Here is a 23589-nt window from a genome sequence, read left to right as displayed (position 1 = left end):
ATAGGTGATCTAGGACTTTCCTTCTCTTAACTGGGTGGTTGAGGCCCTTCACATTCATTGATACTACTCTTATGTCCGTTTTGAGATTATGGTTCATGTTGTGTGTCATTTTCGCTCCTGCCTGGCTGGCTTCCCTGCTGGCTTCCTACTTGTCCTAGTTCTGTATTTGGTTCTCCTGCCTGCTCTCTCTTGAAGAATGAAAAGGGTGTAGAAAGATATGGAAAGAGAAGAAAGTATTGTCAGCCCATGTGTGTGTACCCCGCACCCCCCTCCCCCCCTCTGCCCCCCTCCCCTCCCCCCCCTTACTTGCCTATTGGGTGTGCGACAACAAAGGGAGATTGGTCGTCGCTCTGCAAATGTTCATCGTCTTGTTATAAGTTCTGCTGTTTCTCTCTGTGAAGTTTTCTTCGCTGTTCGAGGTAGTGTCTTATTAAAGTTTCTTCATTCAAGCTATGAGGTAGCTCTGAGGTGGCCGTGAGGTAGATGTCGGTGTAATGTTCGTTGGCTTGGTCCCTTGGTGTTGAGGTATTTCCTTGTGTTTCCCTTGTGCCTCTTTCTTCCTGGGGCCGGCTCAATCAGCTTTCCCTTCTTCGGTCGGTGATGCGCTTCTTTTTGGAGCGCTTTGGCTGTGCCCGCTTGCCTCCATCTCCTCGGTTGGTGGACCTGCTAGGTAGCGTTTTAGTTCTCCTGGATCCTCGAACGCGATGGATCGCCAGTTGTCTGTGACATTGAATCGGGCCGGTCCCGTGAACGAGTATGTGAGGTTCCTTTTCCGCAGCACTTCTCTCATGGCTAAAAAGCCTTTCCTGGCTTCTACTGTGGCCTTCGAGTAGTCCTGTGTGAGCACGATCTTGTTGCTCGCCCAGGTGAGGTTTTGGTTTCTCCTTGCAAAGGCGAAGATCGCGTCTGTATGTTCTGCTCTTAGTGGGGAGCAGATTATTGCTCTCGGGGGCTTGCCCAAAGCTGGTTTCCCTGCTGGTACTCTATATGCTTTGTTGACTTCAAACTGTCTCTCAAAGTTTAGGCCGGTGAGCTTAGGGAGCATGTCCTCGAGCATTGCAGCGCAAGATTTCTCCTTATCCTCTAGGCCTTCTGCGACGCCTAGGATTCTGATGTTCCCCTTTCTTGCTCTATCGTCCTGTTCTGCCAGCTGCTTCTGTATCGCTTTGGCCATCTTTGCGTGTTTTTCTGTGGCCTTGATGTTCTTATTAGTTGCGTCTTCCACCTCGCTTATCTTGTTCTCTGCTTTCTCCAGTCTGGTGTTTGTGTTATGCTGGTCAGCTCGAATCGCCGCTAGCTCTAGTTGCATGTTATCTATCGACTTTTTGGTTTCTCTCGCCACGACCTTGACTTCGTTAATACTTTTCAACACTGTTTCTAGTGTTGCATTCTCTGTTCTGTGCTTCCCTGGTGATTCCAGAATCTCTTTCCTTGGTTTCTTCAGGTCATTAGTGTTTTTCAACTCGGCCATCTTCCTTAAGTGTGATCTGCTCCCGCTGCTTAGAGTGCCTGCTGTCCGCTCCTTGGCTTGCTGTTTGTCCTGCGTGGGTACTAATGCTTTTATTGTGGCGTTATAGCGGAAACGGCGTGGGACCTTGATCTGCCTGGTCTTTGTTTTTGTTCTTGCCCCCTCCAGTGTTTGCTTTGTCTCGTACGTCCCTAGTATGGGTCTTGTTGTACTCTTTTTTGGCTTTGCCGCTGCGTTGGCCCTGTGGTTCCACCTCTCCCCCTTGATTTTGGCGCTGAGTACTGAAGGAGATAGCACCACCGTGTTCTCAGTCTCCTTTTCCTCTTCTCTTGCTTCTGATGTGCCCTTTTCCAGGCCCCCCTCCTTGGCTGAGCCTGTTACTAGCTGTGGGCGCGGTGTATTAAGGGGGGGGGTTTGCTGCCCAGCACTGCTGTTGCGTGGTGCTGTTTCCCCTGCAGGTGTAGCAGTAGCTGTAATCCCCCCGCGCTCGCTTTGCTGCCTTGCTGCTGCCTCCGTTGCCTTTAGACACTGCCCCCTTATCCTTCCTTGCTGTTCAGGTGGATATTCCCCAGCTCGGCTCTCCCCTGGAGCGCCGTGTGTCCTGTGTTCGCTTCCCTCACTTCGCTTTTGCTCCCGATCTCGAGGAGGGAGAGGGCGGGGCTCACTCGTTCGTTTCCTTGCTAGCGCGGATTAGGCTGCTGCTGAGCGGGTCGCTCTTCTCGTGTGTCCAGGCCGGGGGGAGGTCGATTTTGACTGACTGTTGTGCCGCTTCAGCTGTGTGTCTGCCTTCTCGAGTCCGTTCCTGTTCCTCCGTCACCTTTGTTTTGCTTCCTGGTCACTGGATTGCGTGTGTTTCCGCTTCCTCTCTCTATGGCTTCCGGTTTAGCTTTGCCTTCTTCTTCCGCCTCCTACCTTCCCGAGATGGCCGCCTCCGTTTAGCACTTCCGGTTTGGCTCCGCTTGACTCCCGCGGTCGCCGCTGGCGGCGTGTCCCTTTGGTAGGTTTTTTGCAAAGCGCTCAGGAGATGTTTCCCACGCTGCAGCGTCTCTCCGCTCTTTCCGCTCCTTGCCTCTTTTCCGCTTCCTACTTCATTTCTACTTCATTTCTGTTTCCCGATTGGCGCCGGTTTCTAGTCCGCTGAGTGCGCTTGTGCCTGCTTGTGCCTGCTTGTGCTTTTTCGTTCGTTGGGGTCCAGGCTTAGTTGCCCTTCACTCGGGTCTGTTTCTTCTTTAGTGTCGCCCTTCCGCCATCTTATTTCCCGCGTCTCAGTTGTTTCAGAGTTGTTTTTGGCTATTTTGGGCTTCTGCGCTTACTTCGAGGGCTGGTTGCTTCTATTCCATGTAGCTCTTCACTTCATGTTTCGCCGACTTCTTTTACAAGGTGTTCACCCTGTGTTTGGTTGCCTTAATTTGCAATTGTTTTCCTCAGGGATCACGGAGCTCCGGACCTAGACGACCATCCTCTTTGTCGTCCAAGCCACGCCCCCCATTTCGCCGACTTCTTTTACAAGGTGTTCACCCTGTGTTTGGTTGCCTTAATTCGCAATTGTTTTCCTCAGGGATCACGGAGCTCCGGACCTAGACGACCATCCTCTTTGTCGTCCAAGCCACGCCCCCCATCGCACTGGCTTTCTGATGTTCTGGACTCCGATTTGATTATTGAGTCTGTTCATTCCGCTAGTGGTTAATTTGTAAAAAAAAAAAAAAAAAAAAAAAAGTAAGTACAGGGGCTCTCTCTTCAGCAGGCAGCTTACATCAGACCTTTTCTCCTCTTATCGCCTTATAAAACAGAGCCAGCTACTAATGGCCATGAAAGGGGGGAGAGGATGTGGCTTAAAGGCCAGAGCTGTCGACTTCGGAGCTGGAGACCCAGGTTGGAGTCTGGCGTCAGGTCAACATCCTGTTTATTTTAATCAACTCACTTACTCTCCCGCAAATCAATGTATCCTTAACATGTGCTAATGAAATTCGCCGGATGATGATGGTTAATTGCTAGTACTAAGCACAGTAAACCACCTGGTCAAATTAAGCACTAGGGTTAAGACTAGGCAGACTTGGCATTTGGTGCACTGGCACCGACAGTGGGCTTCCGAGCAGAGCACCAGGTACAAGCACCCTCGCTCCTGACCAAATAAGTGCTGTATAGATTCCCATATATTTTAATTCTGAGATTGACGCCCTCCGAATGAGTTTAAACTGAGTTGTGCCTGATCAGAAGGTAACACAAGGATCGGGCTGTTCGCTGAATACATAGACCAGAAAAAAACACACAAAATAACCAGTTTGACAAGTATGTTCAATATACATGGCAGCCGCGTGACCACCGGGAGTGGCACCTGCAGCCTGCCCTGGCTTTTTAGGCTTAGGGGTCAGATTTACAAGGTCTTTGCGCCACTTTGCGTCACTTTTTCCATGATAAAAGTGACGCAAAAGTGGCGCAAGGGGTTTGTAAATCTGCCCCAGGGTGTTTACATTCAGTTGTGCCCAGCGGCAAGAGAGGGTGGAGTACAACATGCGAAAGTTAATCCATCAATTATGCATTTATAAAAACAAAACAATCACCAAAACTGGCTTCTTGGCGCTAATTTACAACATTTGTTGTTTGGGATGTTAAACTTTGACCCTGGCAGAACACATGATATAACCAGCGGCGGTTTCTCTATAGAAGGGCGGAGCACTGCCTCCCTCAAACAACTGCGCAGAAAGCTCGAAAAATAAAATGGTAATAAAAGAATTTTATAGGCACTTTATTTTTCCAGCTTTCTGCCGACCGGGAGGGCAGGGCTGGGCAAGTGCCTGGATGCTGCTCACTGGCAGCAGTGACAGTGGCCCCTTCAGTATGAATTCCATTCCTATGTGACTCTTAAGAGTATATCCATCCGTATCCCTTCCCTATGTATATAGAGATAACTCTAATCACCAGTCTCTTCTTTGTGTGGCTTCACATCTTGTACATTTGCAATTTTTTCTGTGTGTATCTTTTATGTAACAAATGTAATTCTAAATCCTTATGTTTTGCAACTGGTTCTTATGTAAAGCACTCTGACACCTTCGGGTAAAGTTCGCGCTATATAAAATCGCATTAAATACAAATAAATAAATAAATACAATTCAAACTCTCCAACTCAGCTGTGGCTCTAGGGCCCCAGGACTGCGGCTGGGCCTGCCCTGCTCCTCGGTGAGTCCAGCTCTAGCTGCCCCCCCTTACACCCCCCCCCCTAAGCACGGAGCGGTGGCTGGAGGGCCCCGGGGCTGCGGCTGGCCCTGCCCCTCTCTCATTGATTGTTAGGCTCGCCTGTGCTCCGTGTTTCCTTGTTGACGCTGCAGCTCGGGTCTCGGTCACGGCGGAGCTGCGCCGGCCTCAGGTGACAGACCGGTGGGACCGGTAAGTGCCACCCGCGGTGCTCGGCTCTCGTCCCCGCAGCCGGCCTCCCCAGACTCCGCTCTCCGCCTCCCGGCTCTGCGCGCTCACAGGGCAGAGCCCGTGACCCTCGGCAGCTGCTGCTGCTGGTCCCTGGTAAAGCGCCCAGAGGCACGGTAGGTGTGAAAGGCACAGCGTGTGATATCAAGGCGGGGCAGGGCAGCAGAGTGGGACTGAGGTATGTGTAAAGTGAGAGAGCGGGGCTTTAAGTTGGGCCGGATCCTGCCAGAGCTCTGACCCAGCAGTCATTAAACAGTGACTTTATTATTGTTCTAATCTGTACGGATAAAACCACCGATTGTCTTCACACGAATGACTGTAAAACTCTTCAAACCGTGTCAGCGCCGGATTTCATATCACGTTTTATTTGATATTGTATTCCATCAGAGCGTTTGATTTTTTTCTACAGGGTGTGTTTCTGTAGCTGTGTCCATGTCACATGTGACTCGTGTGTGATGCACACTGAAGTGAGTCTCCGCTAGGGCTCTGGGGGAGCGCTGGCTCTGGGTGGGGTTGTGATGGGTGGGTGTTGGACAGGCCACATGAAGGGCTCGCTCCCTCCCCGCAGGACAGGGCCCGGGCCACCGTCAGCACCATTGCCCGGCCCAGCCGCCATCTTGGACACGGCACCACGCGGCCGTGCGGCCTCAGCCCGACCCCAACCCTGGGCCTGGCCAGGCCCCGACATCCCGGCACCACCCTCCACCCAGGAGGTGAACGGCCCACTTGGCAGGTCAATGGGAGTACAAAGTGTCGATGGCTCTCCCCCGCCAGGTGCCGAGCACCCCCAGCCTCCTCGGGCGCTGGCTCCACCCCCCTGCTGGGTGTCTGGACTCCCTCATCCCAGACCTCCCGACCTCCAAGAGCGAGGGTCCGGACATCAAAGGGCGCCAGACCTATAACTGAGGCAGCCCCAGGACAGGAAGGCAGTTGTATCCTGGAGTCGAGAGACACCGCGACGAACTCATCCTTGACGGACTGTTGGCGCTGCCACAGCCCTGCCTTGTGAACTATTGTCCTGCCTGCTGGCGCTGCCGCGGCCCTCTGCAACCTTCATCCTCGTGGGACCTGCTGGCGCTGCCGCGGCCCTCTGCAACCTTCATCCTCGTGGGACCTGCTGGCGCTGCCGCGGCCCTCTGCAACCTGCATTCTCGTGGGACCTGCTGGCGCTGCCGCGGCCCGTTGTAACCTTCATCCTCGTGGGACCTGCTGGCGCTGCCGCGGCCGTTGCAACCTGCATTCTCGTGGGACCTGCTGGCGCTGCCGCGGCCCGTTGTAACCTTCATCCTCGTTGGGACCTGCTGGCGCTGCCGCGGCCCGTGCCACCTACGACCTCTTCGGGACCTGCCGGCGCTGCCGCGGTCTGACCCATCCGAACACCGAGCTCGAGGATTGTGAGCTATCACCGTTACACACCCGTACCCGTGGGTACCAAGACTGTCCCGCTACCCCCTTCCCTTACTAGAGACTAGAATTGAGAGGATCATCGTGTCCTGATCGCCCTGTATCGTACCACTCTACTACCCGAAGTGCCTATAAAAGGTGTTACCAGAAGCTTTGTGTGGTGTCCATCTGTGGGGGGGAAGTTACCTGTCTGTGCGATCACTGTGCTCGGCCGACCCTCCAGGTCCCCGTCTAACATTGGTGGCTAGCGGCGCGATCCGAACCAACGCGTACCGTACAGACAGTAACTCACCCTACGACTAAAACCACAATGACGACCAAAGAGAGCGGATCGGCGGAGAAGTTCCAGATGGAAAAGCTGGAAGAATACAACCACCGAGAACTCAAACAATTTTGCATGGACTTAGGCATTGCTACCACCGGGCTAAGCACAAAAGAAGACTTCAAAAACGCCCTAGAGGCCTGGACAGAGACAAATACCGCAACCCCCCGGGACCCCGCAGCCCCGGAAGTCAACACCACCCGGACGGAGGAACGGAGAACAGGCCCCTCCCATGAAGAGATCCAAGAGCGGGAAAAAAATAGATTACACGAGTTAGACTTGGCACGACTCAGATTAGACGGAGAATTGAAACTGGCGGAACAAAAAATAAACTTAGAACACTTACGGCTCAGAGAAGAGCGAGAGGAAAAACAGAGACAGAGAGACCTCGAAGAAAAAAGACTGGCATACGAGCACGAGTGCAAACTAGCGGAGATAGAAATGCGCAAACTGAACAAAAACCTAGGGGTGCCCGAGCAACCGCACTCCCCGGGTCCTACCGAGCAGAAGGTCCACATCCCCAAGGATGTGGTCCGAGAATATCACCGGAACGACGACATACAGCAGTGGTTCAAGGCCTATGAGATTGCCATGACCGCCCACCGGGTCGCTCGAAGTGACTGGGGAGCCGGTCTATGGGGAAGATTCGTCAACGAGGGTCGTGATGCCCTGCTGCAGCTTCCGGACCATCAAATGACGTCCTATGACCACATGAAGGCCGCCCTCCTCAGTCGATATGGACTTACACCCGAAATGTACCGCCAGAGGTTCCGCAACTGCACCAGGATCCCAGGTACGACGTGGTTGGAATACGTGAACTATTTCAGCCGAGCCTTCGAGGGGTGGATCAAGGGTAACAACGTAACCACTTACGAACAGCTCTTCAATCTCATTGTGTGGGAGCACCTCTCCAACAACTGCTTTGTCGAGCTCAGGCAGCACCTCCTCGACAGTAAATTGACTGAACCCCGGCAGCTCGCCACCGAGGCTGACCGGTGGGAGAGCACCCGAGTGGCCCGGAGTGGGCCGAACGAGCAGAACAGAACCAACCAAGGTCACCATCGTCCCCGAGGAGGAGGAGGAGGCCCGGGCCGGGGCAGAGACGCCGCCCCGGCCGCACCCACTAACGCCACCCCGGCCCCAGCAGGCCGGGGAAACCCCCCGATGCGCCCGGGGTTCCGAGCTAACGTGACGTGTCATCGATGCCAGCGAGTCGGCCACTATGCCAGTGACCCGACCTGCCCGAAGAACCAGGCCCCCGGGCCCCGCCAGATGGCGGCCGCCGCCCTGGGAGAAGAACAAGTCTCCGAAGACACGGAGACCTATGAGTCGGAGCAGTTCGAGTGGGAACCTGCCGCCATGACCCTGGCATGACTAGGAGGAAGAGACATGGTCCCGCGGACTCCCCTGCCCGCCAACACTCGGAAGTACAGCCAATGGGTGAGCATCAATGGGCGCAAGGCCGAGGCCCTGCGTGACACCGGGGCCAGTGTGACGGCCGTCCGCTGTCACCTGGTGACCCCAGAACAAATCCTACCAAACGTACTTTGCCCCGTCCGATCGGCAGATAACTCGGAGAGCCTGTGTCGGATGGCCTGCGTCCCCTTCGAATGGGGAGGAGTGTCCGGCATGCTGAAAGTAACTGTCCGTGACAATGCCCCCGTAGACTGCCTCCTGGGGAACGATCTCGAGAGCTCCCCGTGGGCCGCTGTGGAAAGAAGAGAGCATCTGGGGATGTTGGGTCTCCCGGACTGGGCGTGCGTAACCACCCGGTCCATGGCCACCCGCACCATCCCTAGACCAGAAGAACCAGAATGGGCAGCACCTCCGCCCTCGATCACTCCAGAAGAAGACTTCCTCCAGACCGACCACCCGGACCCCACCCCAGAGGGGTCCACACAGCCCCCCGAGCTTCCTGACCTGGCTCAGTGGCGTCAAGAAGGGGGGCCCACCCAGGAACAATTCCAGCAGGAGCAAAAGACCTGCCCCTCCCTCGAGGGATTGCGACAGCAAGCGCTCGCCCAGAGCCAAGGAGACACCACCGGGGCCCACTGGGTTTATTGGGACAATGATCTCTTGTACAGCGAACAGAAAATCGCAGAACTGGGGGCCGGGCGAGTGCTGGTGGTGCCCCTCCACTTCAGAGACTTCCTGTTGAACCTAGCCCATGATGTCCCCCTGGCCGGGCACCTGGGCCAAGACAAGACCTACCACCGCCTGGTGACTCACTTTTTTTGGCCCAAAATGAGAAATGACGTATCCAACCATTGCCGGTCCTGCCCGACCTGCCAGGCCAGTGGGAAGAGCGGCCGCAAACTCAAGGCACCCCTACAACCATTCCCCGTGGTGACCACCCCGTTCGAAAGGGTGGGAATAGACATTGTGGGGCCCCTGGACCCCCGAACAGCACAGGGACATCGCTTCATCCTGGTCCTGGTGGATCATGCTACCCGCTATCCTGAGGCGGTCCCCCTTCGTACCATAACAGCCCCAGTAGTGGGTCGAGCCTTGATGGGGATCTTCTCTCGAGTGGGCTTCCCCCGGGAAGTCGTCAGCGACAGGGGTACGAACTTTATCTCAAAATACATGAAGTCCCTCTGGCAACAGTGTGGGGTCACCTACCGATTCACGACCCCCTATCACCCTCAAGGGAACGGACTGGTTGAGCGGTTCAACCGCACGCTCAAAGGGATGATTGGGGGGTTGGAAGAGCCCCTCCGTCGCCAGTGGGATGTGCTACTACCGTGCCTTCTCTTTGCCTACCGAGAAGTCCCCCAGAAGTCCCTCGGCTTCAGCCCTTTCGAACTCTTGTATGGACACCCGGTGCGAGGCCCGCTCAGCCTAGTCAAAGAAGGCTGGGAAATGCCCCCTCTAAAGGACACTCCAGATGTTTTCAAGTACCTCCTAACCCTCCGCAACCAGACCAGAAGGTTCAGAGAGATGGCAAAAGCAAACCTGGAGGCCAGTCAGGAGGACATGAAAAGGTGGTACGATCAAAATGCATCCTCCATCGAATTTGAACCCGGCCAACAAGTGTGGGTAATGTCTCCCACGAACCATGCGCCCTGCAAGACAAATGGACGGGGCCCTTCAAAGTAATCGAGCGCAAGAGCCCTGTCACCTATCTCATCGATATGGAATCTTCCCGAAACCCTCTCCGGGTCCTCCACGCTAATAGACTGAAACCCCACTTTGTACGCTCCGAACTCAGTCTCCTGATGGCAACCGACAATGGAACCGAGGAGGACTCCGAACCCCTTCCTGACCTCCTACGGTCACGGGAGAAGGACGGCTCCGTGGACGGGGTCCGACTCTCGGAGGCCCTCACCCTGGAACAGCGCCAAGACTGCCGAGTCCTCCTGCTCCAGTTCTCCACCCTGTTCTCCCTCACCCCAGGGGTCACCCCCTGGTGCTTACATGACGTGGACACTGGAGACAGTCCCCCTATCCGCCATCGGGCCTACCGCGTACCAGATCGGGTACGGGCCTGCATCCAAGAGGAGGTGGCCAAGATGCTCACACTCGGGATCATCGAGCCCTCAGACAGCCCCTGGGCCAGCCCAGTGGTACTGGTCCCCAAAGCGGCCGCCCCCGGCGCCACGCCGGAGCTCCGGTTCTGCGTCGACTACCGGGGCTTGAATGCGGTCACCAGAACAGACGCACACCCCATCCCCCGAGCAGATGAACTAATCGACCGCATGGGAGCTGCCCGCTACCTCAGCATCTTCGACCTGACAGCGGGCTACTGGCAGATCGGTCTCACACCCCGGGCCCAAGAACGATCGGCATTCTCTACCCCTGATGGCCACTATCACTTCAAGGTCATGCCATTCGGCATGAAGAATGCGCCAGCAACATTTCAGCGGCTAGTAAACCAGGTCCTGGCAGGACTCGAAGGATTCAGCGCCGCCTACCTGGACGATATCGCTGTGTACAGCCACCACTGGTCCGACCACCTCCACCACCTCCGAGAGGTGCTACAGGCCCTCCAACGAGCTGGCCTCACGATCAAGGCCAGCAAATGCCAAATTGGCCAGGGGTCCGTGACCTATCTCGGGCACCAGGTGGGAAGCGGTCTGGTGGCCCCTCTGCAACTCAAGATCGCTGCCATCCAGTCGTGGCAGTCCCCCAGCACCCAGACCGAGGTCCGCGCCTTCTTGGGACTCACAGGCTACTACCGACGGTTCGTGAGGGACTATGGCAGCATCGTAGGGCCCCTCACGGAACTCACCTCCAAAAACCAACCAAAGAAGGTCAACTGGACCCCAGACTGTCAAGCGGCCTTCGAGAAGCTGAAGGCCGCCATGTGCTCCGCCCCGGCGCTCCAGGCCCCCGACTACAGCCGGGAATTTATCGTCCAAACAGATGCCTCCGACCATGGCGTTGGGGCAGTCCTTTCCCAGCTGAACACCGAAGGACTTGACCAGCCAGTGGCTTTCTTCAGCAGACGGCTCCTGGCCCGAGAACGACGCTGGAGCACCATCGAGAGGGAGGCCTTCGCCGTGGTGTGGGCCCTCAAAAAGCTCCGGCCTTATCTCTTCGGCACCCACTTCCGGGTCCAGACCGATCATCGACCCCTGCAATGGCTCATGCAGATGCGGGGGGAAAACCCGAAACTACTACGTTGGTCCATCTCCCTGCAGGGGATGGACTTCACTGTGGAACATCGACCCGGCCAAGACCACGCCAACGCGGATGGCCTGTCCCGCTTTTTCCGCCTCGACGAGGAAAGTCCCCAAGAAGATGGGTGACTCTCCCCGCCTTCAGCTGGGGGGGACGCATGTTGGACAGGCCACATGAAGGGCTCGCTCCCTCCCCGCAGGACAGGGCCCGGGCCACCGTCAGCACCATTGCCCGGCCCAGCCGCCATCTTGGACACGGCACCACGCGGCCGTGCGGCCTCAACCCGACCCCAACCCTGGGCCTGGCCAGGCCCCGACATCCCGGCACCACCCTCCACCCAGGAGGTGAACGGCCCACTTGGCAGGTCAATGGGAGTACGAAGTGTCGATGGCTCTCCCCCGCCAGGTGCCGAGCACCCCCAGCCTCCTCGGGCGCTGGCTCCACCCCCCTGCTGGGTGTCTGGACTCCCTCATCCCAGACCTCCCGACCTCCAAGAGCGAGGGTCCGGACATCAAAGGGCGCCAGACCTATAACTGAGGCAGCCCCAGGACAGGAAGGCAGTTGTATCCTGGAGTCGAGAGACACCGCGACGAACTCATCCTTGACGGACTGTTGGCGCTGCCACAGCCCTGCCTTGTGAACTATTGTCCTGCCTGCTGGCGCTGCCGCGGCCCTCTGCAACCTTCATCCTCGTGGGACCTGCTGGCGCTGCCGCGGCCCTCTGCAACCTTCATCCTCGTGGGACCTGCTGGCGCTGCCGCGGCCCTCTGCAACCTGCATTCTCGTGGGACCTGCTGGCGCTGCCGCGGCCCGTTGTAACCTTCATCCTCGTGGGACCTGCTGGCGCTGCCGCGGCCCGTTGCAACCTGCATTCTCGTGGGACCTGCTGGCGCTGCCGCGGCCCGTTGTAACCTTCATCCTCGTTGGGACCTGCTGGCGCTGCCGCGGCCCGTGCCACCTACGACCTCTTCGGGACCTGCCGGCGCTGCCGCGGTCTGACCCATCCGAACACCGAGCTCGAGGATTGTGAGCTATCACCGTTACACACCCGTACCCGTGGGTACCAAGACTGTCCCGCTACCCCCTTCCCTTACTAGAGACTAGAATTGAGAGGATCATCGTGTCCTGATCGCCCTGTATCGTACCACTCTACTACCCGAAGTGCCTATAAAAGGTGTTACCAGAAGCTTTGTGTGGTGTCCATCTGTGGGGGGGAAGTTACCTGTCTGTGCGATCACTGTGCTCGGCCGACCCTCCAGGTCCCCGTCTAACAGTGGGTTTATAATGGGGCACGACTGAGAGCTCTGGGCTGAAGCTGAAGGCAGTGCGAGTGTCTCGCCGCGCCTGCCAGTGGAACACAGGTGTACAGAATCAGACGACTTGCTCATCCAATCCTTGGCCTCTCGGCAGAGCGTGTGGAACGATGGACGCGTATATACTTTTAAATGTGATTCTACAGCAACGTTTGAGAAGGAAGTACAGCAAACGGAAATAAAATGATTTATTTACAGGTGAGGAGAGAGAAGGCATGAACAGGAAGGTCGTGGCGTGTGACGTGCACATGGGGGTGCGGAGAGATGAAGGGGTCGGTCAGTGTCTCATACAGCGAGAGTGCACAAGAGGCAGTGTTGTAAAAGGGGGGAGGGTCATTGTGTGATGTCTGGACGCACTGGCACAGAACTCAGGTGCTCTGCAGGGGGCCTGCGTGGCGTCGAGGCACAGGACTTCAGTTCTCATATTGTATGTAAGCCATGAGATGAGATGCACAGATCCGGCCTCTTGGGAAGAATTTCTAGTTACGCCAGGGCCGGCTCTAGGGCGGTGCAATCGGTGCAACCGCGCCGGGCGCTGGCTTCTGGTGGGGACACCATTTTAATTGTTTTAAAAGCACCCGAGATCACCTTCCTTGTTCCAGCAATTTTAAACCATCAATAAAAATGTCAGGGTGATTAATGTTCTTCATGGAGAGAGGTGGAGAAGTGTGGCGCAATGGTTAGAGCGGCAGACCCTGATGCAGAGGTCTAGCCCGGGACCAGGGTTCAATTCCCGCCTCGGCGGGTCTTGGGCTCAAAATTCCACGGACCTGATAATTCTCGCCTCGTGCCTATTCCAATCATGGAGTCCCACTCTGCAACTCTGGGCAATAGCTTGCTTAATCTCCACAACGGCCCCCACAACGCTGAGGATGCCTGGCCTCCACCTTGGGGGTGCCCAGGAGTGGACACCTCACATGGTATTCGTACAAGCGCCTGGAGACCCTTGCGGGTGAGTAGTGCGCTATACAAGTATCAATTTACATTACATTACATTTACATTTACAGCTTTGTCTGGTAGTAGAAGTTTTGACTCATCGTAAGATGTCTACTGCAATGAACGTGTTGCATTCAGATCACAAAGTGCATGTACTATACATAGGTCAATAGCTTCTCGCTTTTGTCAGAGAGATTCTTTTGTTGCTTCCAGTTTATAATCTAAAATCCTAATACAGAGCAGTGAGCTATTTACTGTCATCAATGCGCGGCATGCAAACTGCAAGGAACACATTAAAGCTACGTTTTGTTTTGCCTAGTCTTTTTTTTTTTTTTATTAAATATCTTTATTCAAAATTATTCCATTTCTTAACCTCACCCACCCCCTACAGTGATGAACAGGTAAGCCATAATACACATTAATTATCTTCATGAGCATTTACATTGTAATTGACCATAAATGTATAATAAAACAATGTTAGTATACAATTTCAAGAGCAGGTATAATATTTAAGAGGTCAAGAACAAAAAAAAGGAAAAAAGCGAAAATAAAAAAAAACAGGAAGGCATCCAAAGGAAAACTGATTAGAAAGGGAAGAAGAAAAGAAAAGAGAGAACAAGGGCATAGTACAATCCCACTAAGTTTCTAATTTTGTATGGCACACCATTGTGTGAGAGGAGTCCAGATCTTAAGCCCCCCTTTTGCGTCGCCGCTTACCTTTCCTTTTATAGATGGGTACCTCAATGTTGCGCATGGCCAATAGCCTAGCTAACCATTGTTGGAATGAGGGTGCTATAGGATCTAGCCATGCAGATGCGATGCATAGCCGCAGAACCGCCATTGCGACAAATATAAGCTCATGGCCACTGCCGGGGATATCTGGGTCGTCTGCCCATACTAAAATTACCTCCCTTGACAGGGTAATCTTTCTATGGAGAACAGATGACAGAAAACTCTCCATATCTTGAATTAAAGATGATAGTGCGGGGCAGGAGGAGAAGATATGTATAGAGTCGGCATTGAATAGTTTACATCTCGGACAGCATGTCCCTTTACCGGTTCCCCACTTAGCGATTTTATCTGGCGTGTAATATAGAAAAAAAAACAGGTTTTATAAAATTGTGCCTGAAGCTTGGTGGAGATAAGTAAGGTTTGAGCTAGTTGGTAAGTGTGTAAGAATCCCTCATTTGATATCTCTAGTTTACTTTGCCATTTCAGTGATGTTTTATCGAAGTCGTCCGGGAATATTGCCAACAGAGAGGCGTCCGCCAATAGTGTAGTTCCTAGTGTGAATAAATGACTCCACCAGAATTGACTGTTCCCCTAGTATCCCCCCTCCCCCCCCCGCTTACGGAGCAGAAAGTCACTGATTTGGAGGAATTCAAAAAAGTCTTGCCAATCTAGATGGAATTCGTCTTTCAGGACTTCAAAGGACTTAGAGCCAGATGTAGGTCGGTCGGTAACGGCCGAAAATCGGTATTTTCGGCCGTTACCGACCGGTATTTCAGAAATGGTATGTAGGGGCATTATTTTACAGAATCGGTAAATTTACCGATTCGGTAAATCTACTGATTCTGTAAAATACCGAATCGGTATTTTTACCAATTTGGTAAATCTGAAATGTAGGTGGGACTCTTCTGAGTCCCACAAGCCTTACCGAATCGGTATTTTACCATCAAATCCAATTTGATGGTAAAATACCGATTCCGGTGTGCATGCACATGTGTGCATGCACACCTATGCCATATGACAGGCAGACCTGCCCTTAGGGCATGTATGCCTTCCACATGGCACCCGAGCCTGTTTTGGGGGGGCCAGAGGGTGTCAAAGTGACACCCCCTGCACCCTTGTGAAAGTCGGTATTTACCGATTCGGTAAATACCGAATCGGTAATGCCCGTTCATTCCTATGGGCCTCAAAGCCCATCTGGAATACCTACATCTCCACCCCTCTGATTTACCGATTCTTAATTACCGAATCGGTAAAATTCGGTAATTAAGAATCGGTAAATCAATTCTACCTACATCTGGCCCTTAGGGCCAGATGTAGGAGCCCTAATACCGGTCGGAAACGGCCGATTTCGGCCGTTTCCGACCGGTATTAGGGTTTACAGATATAGGGCCAGATGTAGGTAGGGTTTTACCGGTCGGTAACGGCCGAATTCGGCCGTTACCGACCGGTAAAAGGAATTTGAGATGTAGGGGGCAGAATCGGTAAATTTACCGATCGGTAATTTTACCGAATCTGTAAATATACCGGTCGGTAAATTTACCGACCGGTATATTTACAGAATCTGTAAAATCGATATGTAGGTGGGACTCTTATGAGTCCCACAAGGCCTAAGAAATCGGTATTTTACCATCAAATTCAATTTGATGGTGAAATACCGATTCAGGTGTGCATGCACATGTGTGCATGCACACCTGTGCCATATGACAGGCAGACCTGCCCTTAGGGCAGGTATGCCTGCCATATGGCCCCCGAACCTTTTTTGGGGGTGCTAGAGGGTGTCAAAGTGACACCCCCTGCACCCTTGCCAAAAGTCGGTATTTACCGATCGGTAAATACCGACCGGTAATGCCCCATTCATTCCTATGGGCTTCAAAGCCCATAGGAATGAATGGAGCATTACCGGTCGGTATTTACCGAATCGGTAAATACCGACTTTTAAAGAATCGGTAAATCCACATCTGGATTTACCTACATCTCGGTACTTCATATTTACCGACTCTTAAATACCGAATCGGTAAAATTCGGTATTTAAGAGTCTGTAAATGGGAATTACCTACATCTAGCCCCTAATCCCCTGAGATGTAAACAGGCATCCTAGCTGAGTTATTCCAGCCCTGCACCATTTATCTATACAGTTATCCCTAAAGATAGTTGACGGAAGAGTTGGATTGTCCATTACAGGAGTATAATGCAAGATTTTCCCTATTTCTAGTATTTTCTTTACTGCTTTCCATACCTTGAAGCTACTGTATAATGTCTTGAACTTGACTTTATGGTAGCTGTCATTTAAGTGCCTCCACAAATACCCTCGGCTTGCGTTGCCCAAAAGCAGCTGAAATATGGATGGTTTATGTTCATCAGCACTTGTTTCATCAGGCCTCCTGTTTTGTAATAACTCCCTGCTATAGAGTAGTACCGAGGCTCGTCGGGGTTGTGCGTAATTGCTGTAAACCATTGGTTTGAGAATTCGAGACAAACTGCCCTAAATAGATATTGGAATTTCGGGAAAAATACCATTTTGACTGCGTTTGCTCTTCCGATTATGGATAAGTGGAGGTTATCTAATCGTCGTAGATCTTTTTGTATTGAACACAACATTGCTTTAACGTTAATATCCACCAATTCCTCAAGATCAGTGGAGCTGGCAATTCCCAGGTATGTCGCTTTTCTCACCACTCTAGGGTCATCCATCATGCTTTTTTGGTTCAGGACAATCGGTGTCTTCGCTTGGTTGAGCGCGTAGCCAGAGACTGAGCCAAATTTACAAGCTTCAGTCTCAATGTACTGCATTGCTGTCGTAGGATCAGTAGAAACGATAGCGATGTCGTCTGCGTATGCTAAAGTTTTTGTGGAGTGTCGCTGTGAAATAATAGGAGTAATTTCGTTATTTTTTTCTAGGCAGCGGATAAAAGGATCAATGTATATTGCGAAGAGCAGTGGTGAGCAGGGGCAGCCCTGGCGTGTTCCTCTGGAGATAGGAAATTCCTTAGTCATGCTTCCATTGACCAGTACCACAGCCTTGGGATTAACATACATTTTTTGTATGGCCTGAATTAAGCCGGTTTGGAATCCAACTTTGGCCATAGCCTTCCAAAGGAACTGCCAGGAGACCCTATCAAAAGCCTTCTCTGCATCGAGAAGGATGAGTGCCATAGTGTCTCCCGCAGTTTCCGTTCCGTCAAAAAGTGTGATAACTCTCTGGATGTGATTTATTGTTGATCTCCCCGAAACAAAACCATGTTGGATTTGGCGATCACTTTATGTATCATAGGGGCTACCCTGTTTGCCAAGATCTTTCAGTACATTTTTAAATCTGCATTGATAAGAGTTATGGGGCGGTATGACCCTAATTGTTCTGGAGGTTTATGTTTTTTAGGGAAAATAACAATTTTAGCACGAGACCAAGAGTTGGGGGGCTGACCACCGGTAAATATATGTATGATCAGATCAACTAAGATATGTCTGATTTGCTCTAAAAATATTGCAGAAAACTCGGAAGGAATACTATCTAGTCCGGTGGCTTTCCCTTTTGGAATACTTTTGACAGCGGTTAGGACTTCTTCTATGCTGGGGGGCTCCTCCAATATATTCTGGTAGCTTTCCTTAAAACTTACACTTTCTCCACTCTCCGGGTACCTCTCTATTTCAGCTGCGTCCCCCCTACAGTCTTCGGTATATAAATCTCTGTAAAACCGCCAAAAGGCTTCTCTGATATGTTCTGGGTCTTTTAGTTGTCCTGCTACCAGATCGTTAATTTCCCTGATTAAATTAGCGTTAGTCTGTTGTCAAATTCTTACTGCTAATTGGTGCCCCACTTGCTCATTAACTTCATATACTAATTCCTTTCGTGCTGTGGCTTTCCGAATTGCTTTGTCTGTAAAGACGTTAGTGATAGCTGCTTTAGCAATTGCAACCTGGGTTAGGATGCTGGAAATTTCTACGGTTGTGTCTCCCCCACTAGTGACTAACCAATTTTTCTTCGGCTAGCCTTCGTTTATCCTGCAAGCTCTTCATGATTTCCCTTTCCTGTTTGTTTGCCCTTAGTGAGTACTGTATAGTCTCCCCCCCGAATTCCAGCTTTCAAGGTGCCCCAGACAATGTCAATTGAGGGGCTACCGATATTTTTGACTAAAAATTTGGGAATCCAATCTCTGATATGGAGACAATATTTAGGGTCGTTTAGTAGAGCCTTTTCGAATGTCCAGAGAGTAGGTTCTGATTTTGTAGAACTAATAGTTAAGGTACATAAAAGGGGATTATGATCAGATAGTATACAGGGCATTTTTTCCATTTGACAATTGTTTTTAAGTGAATTTGATAATAAAATGTAATCTATTCTTACATGTGTACGATGTGGGTTCGAAAAAAAGGTATACCCAGAATCATTGCGTTGGAGGTCTGCCTGCTATCAACAAGTCCATGTACGAGACACATATTTCTTAGGGACCGAAATACCTTTGGTTTACGTCCTTTGTATAGCCAATCATGTTTCAAGGACCAATCAGTCGGAAGGTTTATGTTGAAATCCCCACAGACCATTAACCCCTTCCACGCTCATGACGAGCTGGGCTCGTCATGAGGTAGCCTCCTGCTACGCTGATGACGAGCCCAGCTCGTCATGGAACATTTGTTTTTGCATTTTCCAGCACACAACGGGAAAATGCACCGCATCAATGCGGTTAATGGGAGAGGCCAGTGTGAGAGCTCGTTGGAGATTTCATAAAAAAACGTTGGGTCGTCTGTATTGCTCCCATATATGGCACATAGTGTCAGTTTTTTTCCTGTTTGATATTGACACTCAGTGATAGCCCATCGACCAAATGTGTCCGTTTTGGAGTGGTTAAAAACATACCCGCTGCCTCTTACCAAGATGGCAACCCCCGTACTCGAGCTCCTTGTGAAGTGGCACACACTAATCTGTACCCTAATGAATTTAACAAGTGGCTTTGAGAACCTTCTATGTGCGTCTCCTGGATACACACTATGTTTGCCCCCCAATTTCGTAAGCCAATTGCAACCATTTGTCTCTTTTTGGGATCATTTAGGCCACATATGTTTAGGGATAATACTTTTAACCCACCCATATTTTTAGCGGAGTTGTCCCAGAGCTTTCGGTGCGCCTGTATAGTTTACAACATTGAGTACCCCTGTCATTTTCCCTCTGTCCTTCTATGTCCCTAGAGTGCATGCTCCTACTTTGTATTGGTACTGCTTACCTGTCCGTCCCACCCACTCACCCCCCTCCTCGGGGTCACCCCCCCACCCACCACCTATCTTGGAGGTTACCTGGCTGCTGTGCCAGGGTTTGACGTCCGTCCACCAATCCCTCCATGAGCCCACCATGCCTCCGCCGTGTGCGTTAAGCCATGTAGCTATGTATACAGTTTTACAATTGTGAAGATGGCTATGAGAAAAGCCAGCTCATGCTTATAGTGTACTTAATATGTTTAAAGACATTTTGAGGTTAATACTATTTAATCCAAGGATAACTTCCCATTTCCCATTTCACACCTAGTCACCCTGATAGTACTGACCATCTCCTATTATAATTTAAGTAGCAGAGGTGGAAGCGAAACAAAAAAAGAGAAACATACAATGCCAATCACTGCTTATTGCCTGAAATGTAATCTAAATCATTTTTGGCCTGGATGTCAGAAATGAAGCTAAGTGTAGCCCCTTGAAAGATAACTTTGAGCCTAGCTGGATTTTGCAGGTATACTGTAGCCCCCAGTTTTTGAAAAGGTTTGAAGAGCTGCCTTAGTCTCCACCTGCGCTCAACTGTAGCATGCGCAAAGTCTGGCCGGGTGAAGAAAGCAAAGCCTTCAAACGAGAGTCTGTTGTTAGGTCTAGCCAGATCAAATAGTGCTTGCCGTAATAAAAAATTTCCAAAGAAAACCAGCATTGCCTGAGGGTGTTGTTGCGATGCCTGGGCCTTTTTATTAAGGAGCAGTGGAAAACGGTGGGCTCTTTGCACTTCTTTGTCCCAGTCCCAATCATGCAGCTCAGGAAACGCACCCTTAAGGAGTGAAATCATAACGTTCCTAGGGAGGCAAGATGGCGTCAGGCTGACAGCTTCGCTGTGAAGCTCCTCCAAGCATCCCCGTGTGAGAAGTAGAACACGGCCGCGATCGGATGCAATTTCGGCTATGAGTAAACCCGATCGCTGCAATTAAATTAAGGAATGCTTCGGACTGACCCCCCAGGTGCCCTGTTCACCCCCTCACCAGTATCCTGAAAGTTTGGAGCGCAGTGGGTTCCCAGCCGTGAGGAGGCTCTTCCGGTATCTCTGGTATCACTGATCACCGCCACCCTGCACGCTATCTGCCGGACTTCGCCAGAAGCACCACGGAGCAAAGGAAACGCGAGAGGGAGCTGCAGCCTTTCCCTTCCTCACAGAAGACACCGACAAAAACGGACGGCAGCGCTGGAAAAGAGGCATCTGGACCAGGCTCCACTGGTTCCTTCATCGCGCTACTATTCTATAGCACAGGACACGGCAATATGACTGGTAAGGGGGCGCGAGGGGGAAAAGTTAAAAGCATCGCTACCCTATCCCAGGGGGGCTCAGCATCTACTCTGACAAAGCTAAAAAAGTCAGAGACAAAACCCAAACCCGGGGGTAAAAAATGTGATCAAATTGAACAAGAAGAACCTAAGATTACAGAGAAAGAGATGGCAAAACCAGCTGCAATTTAAAAAAAATGCTGCACGCCCCACCAAAGATAATGACGGCTCACAACCACTAATTACCTCCAGGTTCGGCGTTACCAGCAAGGTACTCAAGGACTTTGGTGCAAGGGGAGGCGGCGCTAATGAATTCAAGACCAATCTGGCACAAGATGGAATAACAAGGCTGGGTGAAACGCAACAAACCTCGCTGCATGAGGCCCCAGACACATCACTGCCCTCTGATAATGGTCATCCTACTACGAGCACGGTTCCTCTAAGGCAGCCTGAGGGTGTTCTGCCTGAGGAAACTGTGAACACCAATACAGCCACTGGGAAAATAAATACTGATTCAACTTCACAAACTGTACCTTTAAATAACTCTAATAATGCTCAGACCTGCGGTCAGGATCTTCAAAGCCACATGCTAAAAACACCTGACAATCAGGATACATTTTACTCCCTTACCGACGAATCGGAAATCTCTGACATCAGCATTTCCACTTCAAGTGGGGAGGAAGGAGCCAAATGGTACAGTAGTTCAAATACGGGCCCCCTGAAACATAGACAGCTCCCCAAGAAGGCTCACAAGAAGAAAAAACACTGCGATCATCGCAGAGGGGGATATGACTCCACCGACAGAGAAGATTGCAATGACCTGAAGTGGGACTATGAGGAAACAACCCTAACTGTCCTCTCCAACCCAGAGTCATGTCTGAGCGGCAACCAGACTATCACAGAAGATGCTAAAAGGAGCAATCCCTAGGAGCATCAAGAAGACAATCAAGCACCAGCCCTGAATATTGTCTTACAATCCATCAAGAGTTTCCGAGCTGAGGCTAAAGCAGATAGTAGGAGATCTCGACTAGCAGCCAAGAAACTACACGGGGCAGTTCGGAAAGTAGGAAAGACCTATGCAGAAATCGCGGACCGCATGACTTCAGTTGAAGTAAGAACTGAGCAACTCGATGAAGATGTCACTAAAATCAAGAAACAAAGCGAGGAACACGAGGGTGCCATTAAGGATTTGATGTGGAAGGTGGAGGAACAAGAAAACTGGCCGAGACGGAATAACTTGAGATTTCTAGGGGTCCCGGAGGGAGTTGAAAAAGATGGGCCTAATCTTTCCTTATTCTGATATTGCAAAAACATTTGGGTACAAATTAATTCTTAATATTAAAGGAAACCCCTAACAATGGTGTTACATAATAAATTCTGAATGTGTGCTTTTCCAGACCAAGGACCCTTAAACTATACTACATACCTGTATGGATGACATGTGACTCCCACATCTTGCTGTCCTCTGTCTTATGTAACATTTCCTGTACACTGATTTACACACGTATGACTGTCTCCATTCACTGTATGTGTGATGTAAAGTGTTCTGACACTTTGAACAGGTATGAATGGCACTATAAAACTAAACAAATCTAAGAGACAGTGGTTATGGAGACTTGGGGGCATAGTCAAATGATGGTAGTAGGGGAATCCGTGGCGGATGTGGTCATTGAGAGGGGTGCCAACAAACATTGTCGCACAGGACGCCACCAGTGCTAAAGCTGGCCCTGAGTTACGCTTTTTTGGCCTCGGCCATTTTACAGACTCCCCTCCCCATTTTCAGCCTTCTTAAGGCACCGAGTGAGATTGCACCCAGTGGGTGAGCAGGCAGAGGCAGTGTGGGGGAAGATCTCATTTACCACGCAGTCTTTAAAATGACCAGCCCTTACAACAAGGTTACAAATGCAAAAAGAACAATTGATGGACAGCCACACTGTCTGTTCCTTCACACATGTGTACAGCATCACCCCCAAGTTATCCTGGCTGATGGCCAGGTCTAAACAAGGGTGGCATGGTGAGCAAAAGAATGACGGATTTAACCTCGATCTCACGACTTGGGTGGGGGGAGGGTGTTTTGATTTGTTCTGCAATCCGCCCATCAATTGTGTGTCTTTTGTTTACAACAAGCTTGGCACCCCACATACGACCTTACCACAGGTTACCTTGACACTCAAGTTGTTACAACGAAGTTGGCGCTCGCATACACCATTACAATGCTTTACTTTAGCACGCAAGTCATTATATCGACTTGCTGTAGGAGGCGATGTTGTTGGGCTTGTGTTGTATTTTTAAGTCAAACACCTTCCCTACTGTTGCCTAGAATGGAGTTGGAATAGTAAATTATACTATTCCAAAGTCCAGCGCCCCCTACAGCAAGTCATTGTAATGACTTGCGTGCTAAAGGTGGTAACGTTGCATGCTGGGTACTGACTTGCAGTAAATGCCTGCTGGATTAATGCATGCAGGGTTTCGTCATACAACCCTGTGACTGTGAGGGTGGGAGAGGGGGCTGGATTAGGCGAGGGGGCACGCAGCAAGTGAGTGGAACACATTTGGGTGAAAGGACGCTCAATTGTGGAGGGGGCATAGAGCGGGTCAGTGAGGTATGGAGAGAATTCCGGTATTTGGCGGATAGGGGGCAAGTGGGTAGATTTTAGTGAGGCGGTGAGAAGCTACAGACTGATGGAGGTGGGCACAGAGGGGGTTATTCAGGCGTGGGTTTGACGTGGGAGGTGAGTGAGTGCACTGGATGGGTGGGGTTGGCACGGAGAGTAAACCTGAATGGACAGGGTTGGCACAGAGTGGGAGTGGGGGCTCAGAGTGATAAAAAGAGGCGCATGGACACAGGGCATAGGGTTAGTGATAC

At 51.4% G+C, this 23589-nt stretch overlaps 1 protein-coding gene across 2 annotated transcripts in view; it reads left to right on the top strand.

Annotated features, from left to right (window-relative positions):
* Positions 1-23589, top strand: part of LOC144828401 (NFX1-type zinc finger-containing protein 1-like) — a 1040362-nt gene that overhangs the window by 79803 nt on the left and 936970 nt on the right. The window contains exon 1 of one of the 2 annotated variants that reach the window (XM_078686523.1): positions 4748-5004. The exons of the other annotated variant lie outside the window; for it this stretch is intronic. The gene's annotated coding sequence lies outside the window, so the exon portion shown is untranslated. Of the gene's footprint in view, positions 1-4747; positions 5005-23589 lie in introns of those variants that run through there. 2 annotated transcript variants of the gene reach the window in all.

Source organism: Lissotriton helveticus, chromosome 4_1 (genome assembly GCF_964261635.1).
Source record: "Lissotriton helveticus chromosome 4_1, aLisHel1.1, whole genome shotgun sequence".
NCBI classification, from domain to species: domain Eukaryota; kingdom Metazoa; phylum Chordata; class Amphibia; order Caudata; family Salamandridae; genus Lissotriton; species Lissotriton helveticus.
The sequence above is the reverse complement of the archived record's forward strand: the minus strand, read 5'-3'. Positions and strand labels throughout refer to the sequence as shown.